General features: G+C 38.7%; 1 protein-coding gene across 4 annotated transcripts in view; it reads right to left on the reverse strand.

The window, feature by feature from the left end:
• POC1B (POC1 centriolar protein B) overlaps nucleotides 1-15,791 on the reverse strand; it is a 98,538-nt gene that overhangs the window by 24,535 nt on the left and 58,212 nt on the right. The window lies entirely within an intron of this gene.

Raw genomic sequence — 15,791 nt, forward strand, 5'->3', positions numbered from 1 at the left:
CCTCTCTTGACTGCCAGGACGCTACATGCTCCCACCCACCCCTGGGCTCCAGCCCTCTTTTCAGTCCCTAGGGCATAACCAGCTCCCCTGCAAGATGGTCTTTGCACACACAGTTCCTTCTGTCTAGGACACTCCAGTGCTCCTAACCTTACTCTCACCTCAAGCCCCACTGAAGCTTTAGATCACATTTCTCAAACTTCAATGTACATGTAAACCACTGCGGATCTTATTAAAATGCAGAGCCTAATTCAGTAGGTGTAGGACAGGACTGGAGAATCCGCATATCTAATAAGGTCCCAGATGACACTCAAGCAAACTATTCATGGACCACATTTTGAATAGCACGGTTTTATTTTTTTATTATGTAAAGTATTTATTTATTTATTTGAGAGAGAGAGCGCGCGAGCTGAGAGAGCACCAGCAGGGGGGAGTGGCAGAGGGAGAGGGAGAAGCATGCTCCCTGCTCAGGGAGCCCGCCATGGGGTTCGATCCCAGGACCCGGGCTCATGACCTGAGCCGAAGGCAGATGCTTAACCGACTGAGCCACCCAGGTGCCCCTGAATAGCAAGGTTTTATATCTCAGTTCAAATGTCTTTCCAGGAGAACCTTCCACCTTACCCACACACCTAATGAAGTCAAATGTCCCCAATTCATACTCTCACTGTACCATGTAACTCTCCATGATAGCTTTTGCTTAGACTTACATGCATCCTTCTCCCCAGCCCCAATTCCCACCTAAGACCTGGCACATTCTTTTCTGAGAAATGAATGAACAATGTCTACTGAGCCTATTCCTGACACCCCAAATCACACTAACAGAAGGTTCACCGCCCCGAGCTCAGCTCCTACAGAAACCCAGCTCGTCTGTGGTTAGTTCTTGGAAGGATTTGCTATTCCTTCCCAAGACTCGCTCAGTTGGGGTCTGCTGAGCTACGGCCAGAGAGTAAATGATTCCGTATGCGCTGGCCTTTTTGTTCATTACAACAAGTGTGGTTGGACACAGTCTCCATGTACCGTCTACTAGGTACTCCAGGTTCTCTTGTGCTGGGTTTATAAGAAACAGAGTTTAACAAGTAAATTCTACTTATTGTGGCCAGATCCAAATCTCCTACCCTGGTGTGAGAAAAATTTTGGCACCAGGAGGGAATGAGGCAGGAGGAAAAGACAAAAACCTTTAGTACACTCTGATGTTTTTCCATTTAAAATTCATTGCCTAGATTCTCATAAAATCTTTTCTTTCTTGTGTTTAGGGGAAAAAATTTGACTAAAATTTGACTATAGGAAAAATTATATAAGTTAATGGCCGGATACAACAGCTAGAACATTCACAGAGTAAGCTGTGATGGGGATATAATGGAAGAGCTTAATTGCGTAAGACACACGACAGGCAGAGGCAACACCACTGTTGCCAAGAGAACTGCCTGGAAGGAGTGCCAAAGCGAACACTAAAAATAAACAAAACATAGTTTGAGATATAAACTCCATGAGTGTCATTTCTCTTGACTAATAAATACATAAAAATAGTCATAAACACATAGTAGCACAACTAAAAAGATATTAACACTTGATTAAAATATTGTTAATATATCTTAGAGAAAATTGTTGCTCTCTGAATAACAAGTTTTAAGTGTACTTAAGGGAAGAGATCATTTGTTTTGAAATTACAAAAATTTTTTTTCCTCAATTCTGTTTGGTAAACCTACTAGTATACTCAACTTGAAAAATGGTGATGTATTTTTTTTAATAATAATCTTATTTGTGTGCAATTGTTCATGTCAAAGTTAGTTGTATACCAGAATGTAACTTTTTCTCAGAGGTAAGAGAAAAGAGATGTGACCCTCTGACACATTAGTGCCCAAAATGTAAATAGCCATAGTTTTATGCATTCATAATTCACAGAACACTTATGTATATAAATGATTTCTTGAAAAAGAAAGAACAACTTTTAAAATAGCATTAACATTTTGAATTTTTTCAGTAATTTGACTGTGTACAGAATTATACAGAAAGTACACAGACTTTACTAAAAATACAAATCTGGGAGAGTACATTGCTTAGTCAAATTTTTCAAATTTTCAACTGATTTTCCAAAGCACCTGTCTTCACTTTATCTTAATAATGCATTTCCAGTTCTGTTTAAGATAAGAAATTATTTTAGTTATTTATCATCCCCAAATTTCATTAGGTTATTAATTCTTATCCTCAATATGTGTATTTCAGAATTTGGAATCACATTCCTCAGCATGGTAATCTGCCTGACGCTAGATGTCATTTAGAATTAATTCATTCTACATAATATTAACTATGTAGAGAATGGACAAAGTAGGGCACAGATCCATTTCACTGAACCTGAAGCTTCAAATAGAAGTTGTCCAAGTGAACTAGGAAATGTCTTTGAAAGTTCCCATCTATGGGGACAAGGTTCAACACAGAAACGCAGCTCTGTTACATAGTGGCTCCCAGGGAGGAGATGCCCACGGAGCCCGAGGAGCAGTGAACGTGGAAGGACTGGCTCCCTCGGAAGTGTAAGTACTTGGAATGTGAGGGGTAATAACAGCAAGAGAAAAGAAAGGTTGGAGGAGACCACCTGGATTCTGCAAACGGGTGTATAGTTGCAAAAGTGCCTCAAATCAATAGAAACAAACAAAATATGGTATGCTTTCCAGCCTTGCCCACAAGATTTCCAGCCCAGCAAACTAAGGATATTTACCAGGAAAGCACAGCTCTGTTTAAAAATAAAAGTTAGTGGAAAATAGGATTCACTTTATAAAAGCCACACATCACCAAATGGAAACTGAAGTTATCATCTGTTCTACAAAGGAAATAAAACCTGTACACACCAGGACTAATAGCAGTAACAACACCAACGGAAACTTGGGCCCTCACAATTCTTGCCACAAAGAATATCCTTTCTTCAAAAGCAACGGACAAACAAAAAATGAAAATCTGTAGTAGGATGAGGTTGGGGACTTGGGGGAAGCAGTAAAAGTAACTGAAAAGCCCTGCCAAGGAGGTAAACCCGCTCTATTATCGTGAGAGAGATTTAAAGATATGAAAGCTCAACAGCTGTTCTTACCAGGAAGCTCGATCCACACAGTTAGACTTGGACAACCTAGGATGAGCATACTATATGGCATGCCTCCTGGGTAATCAGTAAGAGACGGCGTGTCTTAAACACAATTCTTTGTGGTGAGGATTCTAAGACTAAGTTAAGGATTTGTGCTTGTTAACGTCTGGTATATGCTGAGGATTTAAGTACTTGGCAAGTAGGAATGGGTAATGTATAAAATCCCAAAGTAGGCTCCACAACCAATGACTTATAAGCATTGACACACTAGGGCCTATTTCTCCATATGCTCCCAACCAAGTACTGAGGTGCTCAAAACTTGTCCCCCCTATTCTCCCCAAACGAATAGTCATCAGGGTTTTTTGGCTACTATATTATACTCCAGCAAAGAAATATTTACTTAGGATAAGCCCTGTTGATAATAAGGAAGCTAAAACTAGGATTCAGAACGACAAGTCATGTGGTGTGGGTAGCTTAACTATTTGGGGAGTGGTAGAGTGTAGGGGGTCAGATTTTGGGCTCTGAGCTTAGTCCCATCTGGCCCTAGCTCACCTCTATCACTTTACAGTTGGTGGGACTTTGGGCAAGTTACCTTAACCTCTCTATTTATTTATATTTTTTTTAAGATTTATTTAGTTGAGAGAGTGAGCACGCATGAGCTTGTGAACAGGAGGAGGGCAGAGGAAGAGGGGGAGAGAGAGAATCTCAAGCAGACTCACCACTGAGCACAGAGCCTGAGACTTAGGGCTTGATCTCAAGACCCTAAGATCATGAACTGAGCCAAAATCAAGAGTTGGATGCTTAACTGACTGAGCCACCCAGGTGCCCGTGGGCAAGTTACCTTAACCTCTTTAGAGCTAATTTGTGGAGAGAGACTATGTGCATCCTTAGTAAGGAGACAAAATGCTTAGTCATACATAAAAAATCGTGACTGTTTTTGTGGAAACCATAGACATGTAAGGAGAATGCTCCTAAACTTGATTCCGTGAACTTGAAAATACTTGTCTATAATACTATATTCCTAGGTGAACAAATACAAGATGGTAAAGTTGGCAATCACCCTCAAATTATTTTATATATATTTTATATAAAATATATATTTGTATATATATTTTATATAAAATGCAACCCCATCAACATTCCAAAAGAATGTTTTTGGAGAATGGACAAAATAATTCTAAAGTTCATATGGATAAATAATAGGCCAGAATATCCAAGAAGCATTTGAAGGGAAAACTTGTGCACTATATTTTAATGAAATATTTTGAAGTTACAGTAATTAAAAAGGTATGAAAATAGATCAAGACCAAACAGATCAACAAGACAGAAGACAAAGGCCCCAAACAGACACAAGCACATAAGGATTTAGTTTTAAGAAGGTTCAAATCAGTGAGGAAAGAAACAATACAAATGGAGAATAACTTTGTTAACTATAAGTATGTAACTTATAACCAAAATTAATTCACCTAGAATTTCAGATTTAATTGTCAAAAATAAAACTTTAAGGGGGGCCTGGGTGGCTCNATCGGTTCAGCATCTGACTCTGGTCTCAGCTCAGGTCATGATCTCTGGGTCCTGGGATAGAGCCCAGAGAGCATCAGGCCCCATGTTCAGTGCAGAGTCTGCTTGTCTCTCTCCCTCTGCCCCTCCAACCCGCCCACTCCTGCACACACACTTTCTTTCTCTCCCTCTCTGATTCTCCCCACCCTTCTCTCTCAAATAAATACATTAAACAAAACAAAACAAAAAAAAAACTTAAGAAGAGTAGCTAGAGATGTATTTGGGAAGGACTTTTTTTTTGCACAAACTCCAAAGAAATCATAAAATTAAACTGATACTTTTCAAGAACTTAATGCAACAAAAACCTATCAAAAATCAGAAAGAGAGGGGCGCCTGGGTGGCTCAGTCGTTAAGCATCTGCCTTCGGCTCAGGGCGTGATCCCGGAGTCCCAGGATCGAGCCCCACATCAGGCTCCTCCGCTGGGAGCCTGCTTTTTCCTCTCCCACTCCCCTCCTTGTGTTCCCTCTCTCGCTGGCTGTCTCTATGAAATGAATAAATAAAATCTTTAAAAAAAAAAATCAGGAAGAGATGGGCACCTGGGTGGCTCAGTCGGTTAAGCGTCTGCCTTCGGCTCAGGTCATGATCCCAGGGTCCTGGGATTGAGTCCCACATTGGGCTCCCTGCTCAGCGGGGAGCCTGCTTCTCCCTCTCCTCCCCACTCTTGCTCTCTGTCACTATCTCTGCTCTTCCTCTCATATAAATAAATAAAATTTTTACAAAAAAAAAAAATCAGAAAGAGAATTCAAGGGGAAACAACAACGAAACTTTGTAGCACATGGCAAAGATGGCCAACCTTATGTATTAAAATGACTTAAGGATCAATTTTTAAAATGAACAAAACAATAGAAAAAATGGGCAAAACACACAAATAGGCAATTCTGAGAAATACGAACGAGCAGAAATCATGAAAATAGGTCAAAGCGCACAAGTCATTGTTCTTACCACACACACAAAAGGTAACTATGGGAGATAATAGATATGTTACTTATTTCAACTGTGGTACTCATTTCATAATATATTCATATGTCAAAACATCACATTGTACACCTTAAATATATCCAAATTTTTATTTGTCAAAAATAAGCATTTTTAAAAAGCTCACAAGTCACTAAAAAATAAAAATTAACACCTCTTGCTTATTACATTTTTAAAAGCTTTTTAAATTAAACAATTAATAATTAAATAAATATAACACCTAACATATGTTTTAGAATGTAGGAAATGGGCACGCTCATATAGTACTAGTGGGAATCCAAATTCACACATTCCAGACTGAATTTGCCTTCTAGTTTTTTTGGTTCCTACCCTTTAATTCAGTGATTCCTCTTATAGAATATGTTTCTTGGTTCTAAATCCACCCTTCAAAACTCTGTTCTGTGATGCTGTGATTGGGCCTCTGCAAACTACAGCTTTCTCTTGCCAATGGGTTACCCTATAGGCTCTGCCAAAACGAGCCATGATGGGGAGGCCAGAGGTCAGAGGTGACAGAAGAGACTCCTCCTCCTGTTTGATTGCTGCTCCAGTCAGCCTCTTCCCAGCAACAGCCTTGACCCCACAGAGACATTAGCACCAGGTGACCAGTGCCCCTCAGAAGTCTGGGTTCAACTCTGTAGGTTCTGCCCTCTGAGCTCTTGAGGCTGGAGGGGGGGCCTCTTCTCCAAGCCTCTAGCGTCTAACAGTGGCAACCTTCCTGGAAGACTATATTTTAAATGTTAACAACAGTTGTCTCCTGGAAATGTTTTTTTCTTGTGTTTTTTTTCTTCTATTTTTCATTCTTTGTATAATAGAAAATTTACTTCTTTAAAAACATACACAACCACACTACATAGTGGTTAAAAGTGCTCTCTCTAAAGCTAGATAAAGTTCAAAATCCAGCTTTGTTACTTACTGGCTGGAGGACCTTGGGTAAATTGCAAATGCCCAGGTTAGTATCCAATACATACAAGATGCTCAGGAGGAATCCCACTGAATGGATACACATATTTGTTTCCCTTGATAAAAGAACCATCTCACTTATGATATCCTTTTTTCACTTAATAAAAAAATAAACAAAAATCATATTTAAAAATTGTAAAAAATAAAAATCATACTTCCCTATAAAAATATGTGACTTTTAACTTTCACTTTGAAATAACTTCAACCTTATAGAAAAGTTGCAAGAATAATGAAAAGGACTCTCATATACCCTTCATGTAGATTCATGTGTTGACATTTTGTCACATCTTCTATATCATTATCTTTTTATCTAATTTATTTTCTGAATCTTCTGAGAGAAGCTATAGACACTCTGCCCCTTTACCTCAATTACTATTGTGGGTATTTCCTAAGGACAAGACCGTCTGCCCATACAACCACAGTATCATTATCAAAATCGGGAAATTTAGCATTGATACTATCATCTAATACTCAGCCCATATTACATTTTTGCCAACTGTCTTAATCATGTCCTATATATCAATTTTCCCACTGACCTGGGATCAAATCCGGAATCACACACATTGTATTTAGTTGTTGTTGAATATGGTATGGCTAATTCCATCCGTGGATAGATTATACCTCTATTTAAGCAATACTCTTGTAAAGGACATCTGATTTGTGTCCACCTTTTTGTTATTATAAGTCATGCTGGAATAAACATACTTGGATAGAAGTCTTTGTCAGTACATCTTACTATTTTTTTAAGACAGGAAAACAGAAACCACAACAGTTATTTTAACAGAGAGAATTTAATATATGATGCGGAAGTGTGTGAAGGCTGAAAGGGAGCACAGAGGCGAGAAACAGTAAATGCATGAAACAACTACCTCGGTAGCACTGGAGAACAAAGGAAACATGCTGGATTATTGGACACTAGGCACTCAGATGCCCCTAGTGGACTGAGATGGTTTGTTCATAGGAGAGAAGAGGAATGTTCATTAAAAAGACACTCTGAAAAGGAAGAGGAAATGCCTGGCATTCCTTCTCCATCTCCCTTCAACTTAGAACAAACAAGTTAACTTGTATGTGCTTTAGTAAAATAATCCAAGCAAACACGCAAAAAGTAAAAGAATTTTGCCACCATAAGCACTGAAACCCAGGAGAATTCTGTAACGATTTGGAAAGCAATTTAAAATGTACACATAATATACACACTGGGCTTTGTAGTAGCCATCATCATCTCATGCAAAGAGAAAACGCTCTAGGAATTAGTTTAAACAAACAAACAAAAAAAGTCAAGTTATACTAAAACATTCTTCAACTGTAAAAATCCATTTGGAATGTAAAAGATAGGAGCTGGTTGGTTGGTTCAAAGAAACAGAGCTTTATCTATGTTCGAGAATGTATGATTGTGCAGAGTATGTTACCTTCTACTGATGCCCACTTCAGAAAATAAAGAAAGGAAACTGAAAGACACAGAAGGAACTAAACAAGGACCAGCACTGGCCTTAATAGCCACGCCACTGATTATAAGGGTTTTAATCTCTCTGAAGCCCTCACATATTTTACAAATGTTGATTTCACAAAGTACAAAGAAATGACTGAAAATTCATATTAGCGGATTGTTCACTACTTCCACCAAATAATTAACTGTCAAGTGGCTAAACAGAAGGCCAAAGCCAACTAGCTTTACCGTCTATGCAGCACCAAACAACTCAAAACCAGCTAGGTAGAGACGGACAGAACAGCTGAAAGCTGAGTTTACGATTTTCCACGAAACTCTCACAGACCCACATGTGGTGTTAAGCTCCACAGTGAACCGCCCTCTGGGTCAGCAGCAGGAAGCTCCTTCCCGGCTGACCGTCCAAGAGACAGACACTTCTCAGAGTGCTACTGGAGTAATTTCCTGTGTGAAAAGCTCACTGCTGTTCTTGCATTCCTCAGGGTGCATTTCTTCTCATCTCAGAGGATGTTGCTCTTCCACAGGAAGAGGAAGGAACCAGTTGTTACTGGCTGTGTGGGCGGAGAGAGCTGTGGGGCATTTTCAGCATGCCTCAGGCTCAGCTGTGGGAATTGGGGGTGCAGCCGAGATTCCCAGGCCCGGGACCCTGGGTAGTAAGTACAGCAGCAGTTAGGGGTCACGGCTTAGAAAGACAGAATCTCAGGAGGCTGGAAGGCAGAAGTAATACCTGGAACTTCAACACCTCCAGTTCCCAGAACTGTGTTAATTTTCTAAAGGAAATTCTAAAAGAGTACTCTGTTGGGCTCCCCAATAGCGTAATTTATAAAATCTTTTTGCAGAGAGTCTCCTTTTATTCTTTTTTCTTTTGTACATTTCATGAAGAAGAGTTTAAGTCCTAAATCATTTTTGTTGAAAAGTAATTTGTATAACATTTTTTGGTAAAAGGAAACACTCATTAATGTAAGCTTTCTTTCTCTGTGACCTTGAAACTGGGAATGAAACTCAAATTAGTACGTTCTTCATTTAGCTAAGTCAAACACTTGGAACTTATGATCATTTTGATTTTTATTAAAAAGTACATTTTATTTCAACGAAAAAAAGAAAGGCTCTGACCTACACTATTAATCTCTTTTTCTAGTTGTACTATTTTAGTAAATTTTACGGACTACCAGATCTTTGTCTTCTAAAAGAAAGAAAGAAAGAAAGAAAGAAAGAAAGAAAGAAAGAAAGAAAGAAAGAAAGAAAGAAAGAAAGAAAGAAAGAAGTCATGTTCCTTTAACAGACTAAAAGTTTTAGTTGGATTTTTTTCCTGCAACAATCCAAAACCACATTTTTTAAAGGTCAGCTATCACATTCACAACTGTCGGTAGTTTTCTAACATACTGGGTCATGATATACTTCAAAACAAAGATACAATTAATTTGGAAATAGTCTCTTTCCATCTCTAATATTTTCTCTCCTATCTCTAAAATAACTTGTACCTGAAAAAAAAAAAGCGCTGTTTTCTTCTAAATGGTAAAAGATCTGTGAAAACATTTTTCTTCATTACTTCTGTTGATTATCATGTATATCTTCTTTTTTAAAATGTCTCTGACAATTTAATTCATTTCTTACAATTTCAAGGGACAATGTTTTAAAATTATTTCTCAACCCAGATGAGAATTCCTCTTTTATTCCTACTAAGCATCTCAGAGTTACATTTAACTTTTTGAGTTCTGGATAAAAAAAAATTACTATATCCTATTTGACATGTTCCTTATTGTTTGAAATGAAGACTAAAAGCCTTTTAATAAAGGTTGGACAAATTGTGGAAGGTACCAGCTAGTGAGTCTGGACACAGATTCTACAAACATCTATGTTCATTTCCTTTCAAATGCTTGGAGCAAGGGTCAGGAGAAAGATAGCTCAAGGCCCACTGAACCAATGTCTAAAGATATGTTAACTTGTGTTTCCCAAAGCTTAGTAAGCAGCAACAAAGTTACAAACGTAAAAAGTTTCAGAAGTCATATGGACTAAACTTACAAATTAAATGCCACCTTATAAAATATTGCAAAGTTTAAAAACTTAAAAAAGAATCTCCCCTACCTCCAAATTTGGAGGTGATTTATATACGTAAATCCAGCAATGTTAACACACAGGAAAGTAGTGAAAGCAGGAGGATTGTGCAACCTGATTTTTACTTATTTTCCTGGAAAAGTAAATGGGGACTCTGAGGACAATAAATTGCATATTACCATTTTACTCCTTTAAAGTTATAAATTTTAGTTTTGAGACATTTAGGTTTGCATACACCATGTTCTTTTGAGTAAGTCTTTCCAAATCTTTGCTTACATAAGCAGTTAGGAACTGGAAAAACTCTGAACTAGTTATGCAATGTTGTTTAGTAACCAGGACAAACTGTTGCCACAACATCCATGGAAATATTCTCTCTGTATCTGCAAGTTTACTCTTTGTATGTCCATATATTTTATCAATGCATTAATATTTTTCAGAGAGCATATACCATATGACCATCTCTGTGAAAGCCTGTAACATTTTCTTCCTAATATATGCTGAGACAAAAATCTTTCCAAGAGGGAAACCAGCACACTTTACTGAAAAACACAAATCTAAATGACATCTAGGAGGGAGGAGTGTGTTTTACCAGCACGCTTCCCTAGCCACAGCAGAGTATCTCTTGCACTGATTCCACTGCTCTGATGGCTTTCCTGAGCCTAAAGAAGAATATGGTAAAACCACAGTTCTTTTTCTTTCAGCAACCCCTCCGGCAAAATGACTCGGAGCCAGAAGATAATCTCAGCTAGCCTGAGGTTAACTCAAGGCTACACCTTACTGTCCCTGGGGAAAGGAGATAGGGAATCCCACAGCTGACATCCAACCTGTCAGGAAATCCTCTTGGCTCTGCCTTCAAAACACATCCAGAATCAGATCACTTACGCCACCTCCTCTGCCACCACTGTGGGTCAGGGGACTCTGGCCTCCCATCTGACTATTCATCAGCTTCCCAGTTCGCCAGTCTGCATGCTTCTCTCCACCACCACCCCTGAGCCGATTCTCAACACAGGCATAGCAATGCTGAACCTGTTAAAACTGAAGTCAACCAAGTTCCGCCTCTGAAGGACACCCTCTGGCGGCTCCTACCTCACTCTCACTCTGCCCTTCCAGCACAGCTCCCACTTGCCTGGAGCGCCTGCCCAGATACCCACAGGGCTTGTTCCCTTCATTCCTCACATGTCTCCTCTCGCATGACTCTTGTCCTGGCCATACTACCTAAAGCACACCCTTCCTTCTGCTGCCTTTAGTGCTTTCTACACCTTTGCATTTTCGGGGGCCTGTCTATGCTTTGCCCTACCATACTATACAGTCTATCTTTTAATCTGTCAATTGCCCGTCTTCCCCACTAGAATGTAGAAAGCAGACTTCTCCGGGGCAGGTATTTTTGTTTTGTCCACTTTTTCTAAATTCAAGAGCAGTGAATGACACAGAATAGTTACTCAGCAAGTATGTATTAAGAGACATATCCGTTGTGAGAAGGCATGTTCCTGGCATTCTACCACATCTGCTACCAACTGAGTCAAGCAACTTCAAGATCCCAAACTAGACTGATGCGCTTTTATTACTGTGGTATATATTTTCAATTTATTTCTGAGACATCTACTTAACACCTTGCTTTACCCAACTGGAATGTCCCTTTCAAAATCCTACTCAACTCTGGTCAGGACAAGAACTGGTCAAAAGTTTCCTTCTAGAGAAATTCTCTAGTTTCCTCCAGCCCATTAATGGTCTCTTCTGAGTACTTCCATCAATAACCTTTCATGATAATCACATACTCCTGACATCTAGTATCCTGAAATTGCCGCTTATTTCTTACACTCTTATTTCTGTTGGGGGAGGTTGTACGTTTCTTGAAGTCAGCTCACTGAGCAGCTCATGTAATGTCTTCACGCACTATAATTTAAACTATTTTGACTGATGTAGCAACAGAAGACTGTAAACCCTTGATTTTTTTTCTATAATATAATTGCAAATTCTCATTTATTGTAAAGAATTAATTTGACCTGAAATACTGTCCTCAATTCTAAAGAAAGGAACCCACATTATGTCCATATTCTACACAGCTGACAGAATGAAGATGAGAACATTCTTTTGGTTCTCAGTGAAGAGTCAGTCTGGTGTTTTGACAATCAGTCAGAGGAACACTAGCAAGATTACCAATTTCATTTTGTTTATTTGTAGGACAAATAATAAAATTAATACGTCAAAACTTCGGAATATAATTTACCTAGAATAAAATATTTTAATAATCCTAGAGTATTTTAAATAAATTTTGTTTATAATCAGTATTTTTTTAAAAAAGACTTTATGTTAGGATACAGATGAGAAATTCCTATCTTGCCTGCCTTTTACAGGAGAGAGGTGAGCATAGGGGAGGGTCTGGAACATCCCATACAGCCACATCCCATGTCAGTGCTAATGCTAAATGCTGCTGTACAACTCTGATGACAAAATCTTGGTCTAGTTCTAACTGAATAAATGAAATATTAAAAGATTCAATGGAATCTTGGAACACCCTCAGAAAATCAGTACATAATAAGTAACAATGTAATCAGAATAAAGATTTAGGAATTTGAGATCAACATTTTTTTTTTAAAGATTTTTTATTTATTTATTCAACAGAGATAGAGACAGCCAGCGAGAGAGGGAACACAAGCAGGGGGAGTGGGAGAGGAAGAAGCAGGCTCATAGCGGAGGAGCCTGATGTGGGGCTCGATCCCAGAACGCTGGGATCACGCCCTGAGCCGAAGGCAGACGCTTAACCACTGTGCCACCCAGGCGCCCCTGAGATCAACATTTTAAAATTATGACTATTTGACAACCAGTATATCCCTTTACAAACGGCACCCCCCATTCTGTTTTTGTTTGTTTGTTCTTTTAACAGAAAAGCTTTAAAAATGCAGATTGATGGAGTGCCTGAGCAGCTCAGTCAGTGGGCCGTCTGCTCAGGGCCTGATGGGATGGAGCCCCACATCAGACTCCCTGCTCAGTGGAGAGTCTGTTTCTCTCTCTCTTTTTGCCCCCCTCCTCTGCTCGTGCTCTGTCTCTCGCTTTCTCCCTCTCAAATAAATAAAATCTTTAAAAAAAAATGCATATTGGTAATACCTTATTTTGATCCTGAAATACTGTATCACGTCCTACCTGCCATTAGAGGCACAAGTATAAGCCACAAATATACCAATGTTACACTGTATGTCATAACTTGTAGTAAGAAAGCATCAGAGCCTAGATATCAGTACTCTCAGATCTATAAATCATTCTGAATGTAATATTAAATCAAGACAAAGCAGGAATAGAAGCCAACTGTTTCTTATATCATAACAAACCTGGCTTTTATCCTACTAGGAAATTTGACAAATTAAGGCTTAAAGAGTAATCTTTTTAATGTCCCATCTTGATGAAATGAATTCTAAGGAAAATTTCTTCCAGTCTTGTATGAAAACCAAACAAATAAATCCCCAGATAAAGGTAACCACAACATTAAAAACCAAAACCACCTTTAAATACTGGTTTTTGGCTTCTAGTATTTCTCTGGGTTTTAAAATTATAATCACATGCAAAGTTCACATCACAAATACTTAATGCAGTTGTGCTTCATGCCAGAGTGGAAACAAATCTCCCTTACAATTATGCCTGATTTGTTGTGTAGAAGCAGAAGAAAAGCAGCTAATGTATAGAGACCACAGATTAAGAATTACTTACCAGTAGATTAATGAGAAGATGAACATTTAAAGTGATTTCACTTTAGTTTTCTACCCAGTTATCTATCAATGAGCTAAAAGGAAGGGACAGATAGATATACATATATATGTATATATAGAGAGAGAAAGAAAATTTAGAGGGGAAAGTTTTAAAGATATTCTTTATAAAAAATATGCTTTATGAGCATATATTTGTGTCTTCAGAGAATGTCCTAGTAAAATAAATCAAATCAGAAGTCTTTATACCTTGCCTGGAGGCAACCAGCTATCTTCCAGATTATAAAAGAATCTACCTAGATGGGACTTCATTAGACTAATCTTAAACTGATTTATAGCAAATATGTTTTTGTTTTCCTGTGTTTTCTTGTCTTATTTTTATGGACCATCAAGCACACAACTCAAAGTAACAGTAGCAAGTCTTCTTTGTAATACATATTGGGTTGAACCATGGGAAATCACTGACGTTAGACCACTTTGGCCTACAAAATGGCAATTTCATATAATCCAACCTAATATTATCCCTTATGTGGACAATATTTGTACTCTTCAGTGTTATTAAATGTTTTATAGCATAGCTGCAAACTTGTCATGTGTCTATCATACAGAATTGTCCCCTCGAAGTTCCACATACATTGTAGTCCCTGAGTCAGGGTCCTATAACATGGACTAGTCGACTTGGGCACCTTTGGATCACCATCCAGGGATAGATACTCTGCTATCACTTGCTACGTGGCAATTAAGCCACTTGCATAGCATACTGGAAAAACAAAAAAAATCTGGATTCTTCAGGTCAAGAGGCTTTGCAAAACCTCAAAGGCAACAGCAGGAAGAGTGAGTCTCAAAATATAGACCAAAGACTTTTGATAATCTGTGATGACTTTTAGGCCAGAAATACCCAAATTTGGTAGACTAACAGCCTCAGAAGAAGGCATCACATCTCAAAAACCACCTCTCTTTTGCTCCTCTTACTGCAGGGGCAAAAATCCAACTCATTGGAATATATGCTTTTTGAGTAAGTCACTGAACATAAATGTATTGAGTACCTATTATTATTTTTTTTAAAAGATTTTATTTATTTATGTGATAGAGAGACAGCCAGCGAGAGAGGGAACACAAGCAGGGGGGTGGGAGAGGAAGAAGCAGGCTCCCAGCAGAGGAGCCCAATGTGGGACTCGATCCCAGAACGCCGGGATCACGCCCTGAGCCGAAGGCAGACGCCTAACGACTGCGCTACCCAGGCGCCCCTGAGTACCTATTATAAGCCACCAATCAATGTGGCAACAATTAGGTGTCCAGTTAATTTTTAATGTCAAAAGTAAGCTATTAATGCAGAAGTGCTAAGAGGTATATTTTATAAACACGAATATTATAAGAGACAGGACCACAGACCTGCCTGAGGTTCTGTGACAATTCTGCATGACAATTAGCCTGTTGGTTACCCCTCCTCCCCCAACCCAAGGTGATTTCTTGCTGGAACTTCTCATGAGTGATCTCAGAGTCTTCTCTGCCTGGGCTTAATAGTGAAAGAACCCTTTAAAAAGTACAGTTCTTTTTGGTACAGGATAGATTCAACATGGACTAGTCCCTCTACAGAATTCCTCTATCAAAAATACCGTTCTTGAGATCTGCTGGAAAGGGCGTTTTTATTTGTTTTCTTTCTTGGCCACACATTAATAATTTCTCCAAAATATTTAACTACGCTGACACCATCACAGTGGTGTGACCAAAGACCATGCATGCCATTCCTCCCACTCATTCTTGTGACTACTTTTGCATTGACTAGCAGGAATGGATGGCAGCAATGATCTGCCTTGCAAAGGCTAACAGACTCAGATTGAAAGGCTGAAACTCTCAATCTTTGACTTTACACTGAGTAAATAAATTACATGTATATAATTATTATAAACAAAATTGCAAGTACAAGAAATACTTAATGTCTGGATAATCCATCAAGAGGGATGAATGAAGAGAAATTACTATTTTTTTTAATAGCTTCTCAGGAGAAAACTAGAAATGAGTTTAGCATCT

This window comes from Ursus maritimus, unplaced genomic scaffold, assembly GCF_017311325.1.
Source record: "Ursus maritimus isolate PB19 unplaced genomic scaffold, ASM1731132v1 scaffold_21, whole genome shotgun sequence".
NCBI classification, from domain to species: domain Eukaryota; kingdom Metazoa; phylum Chordata; class Mammalia; order Carnivora; family Ursidae; genus Ursus; species Ursus maritimus.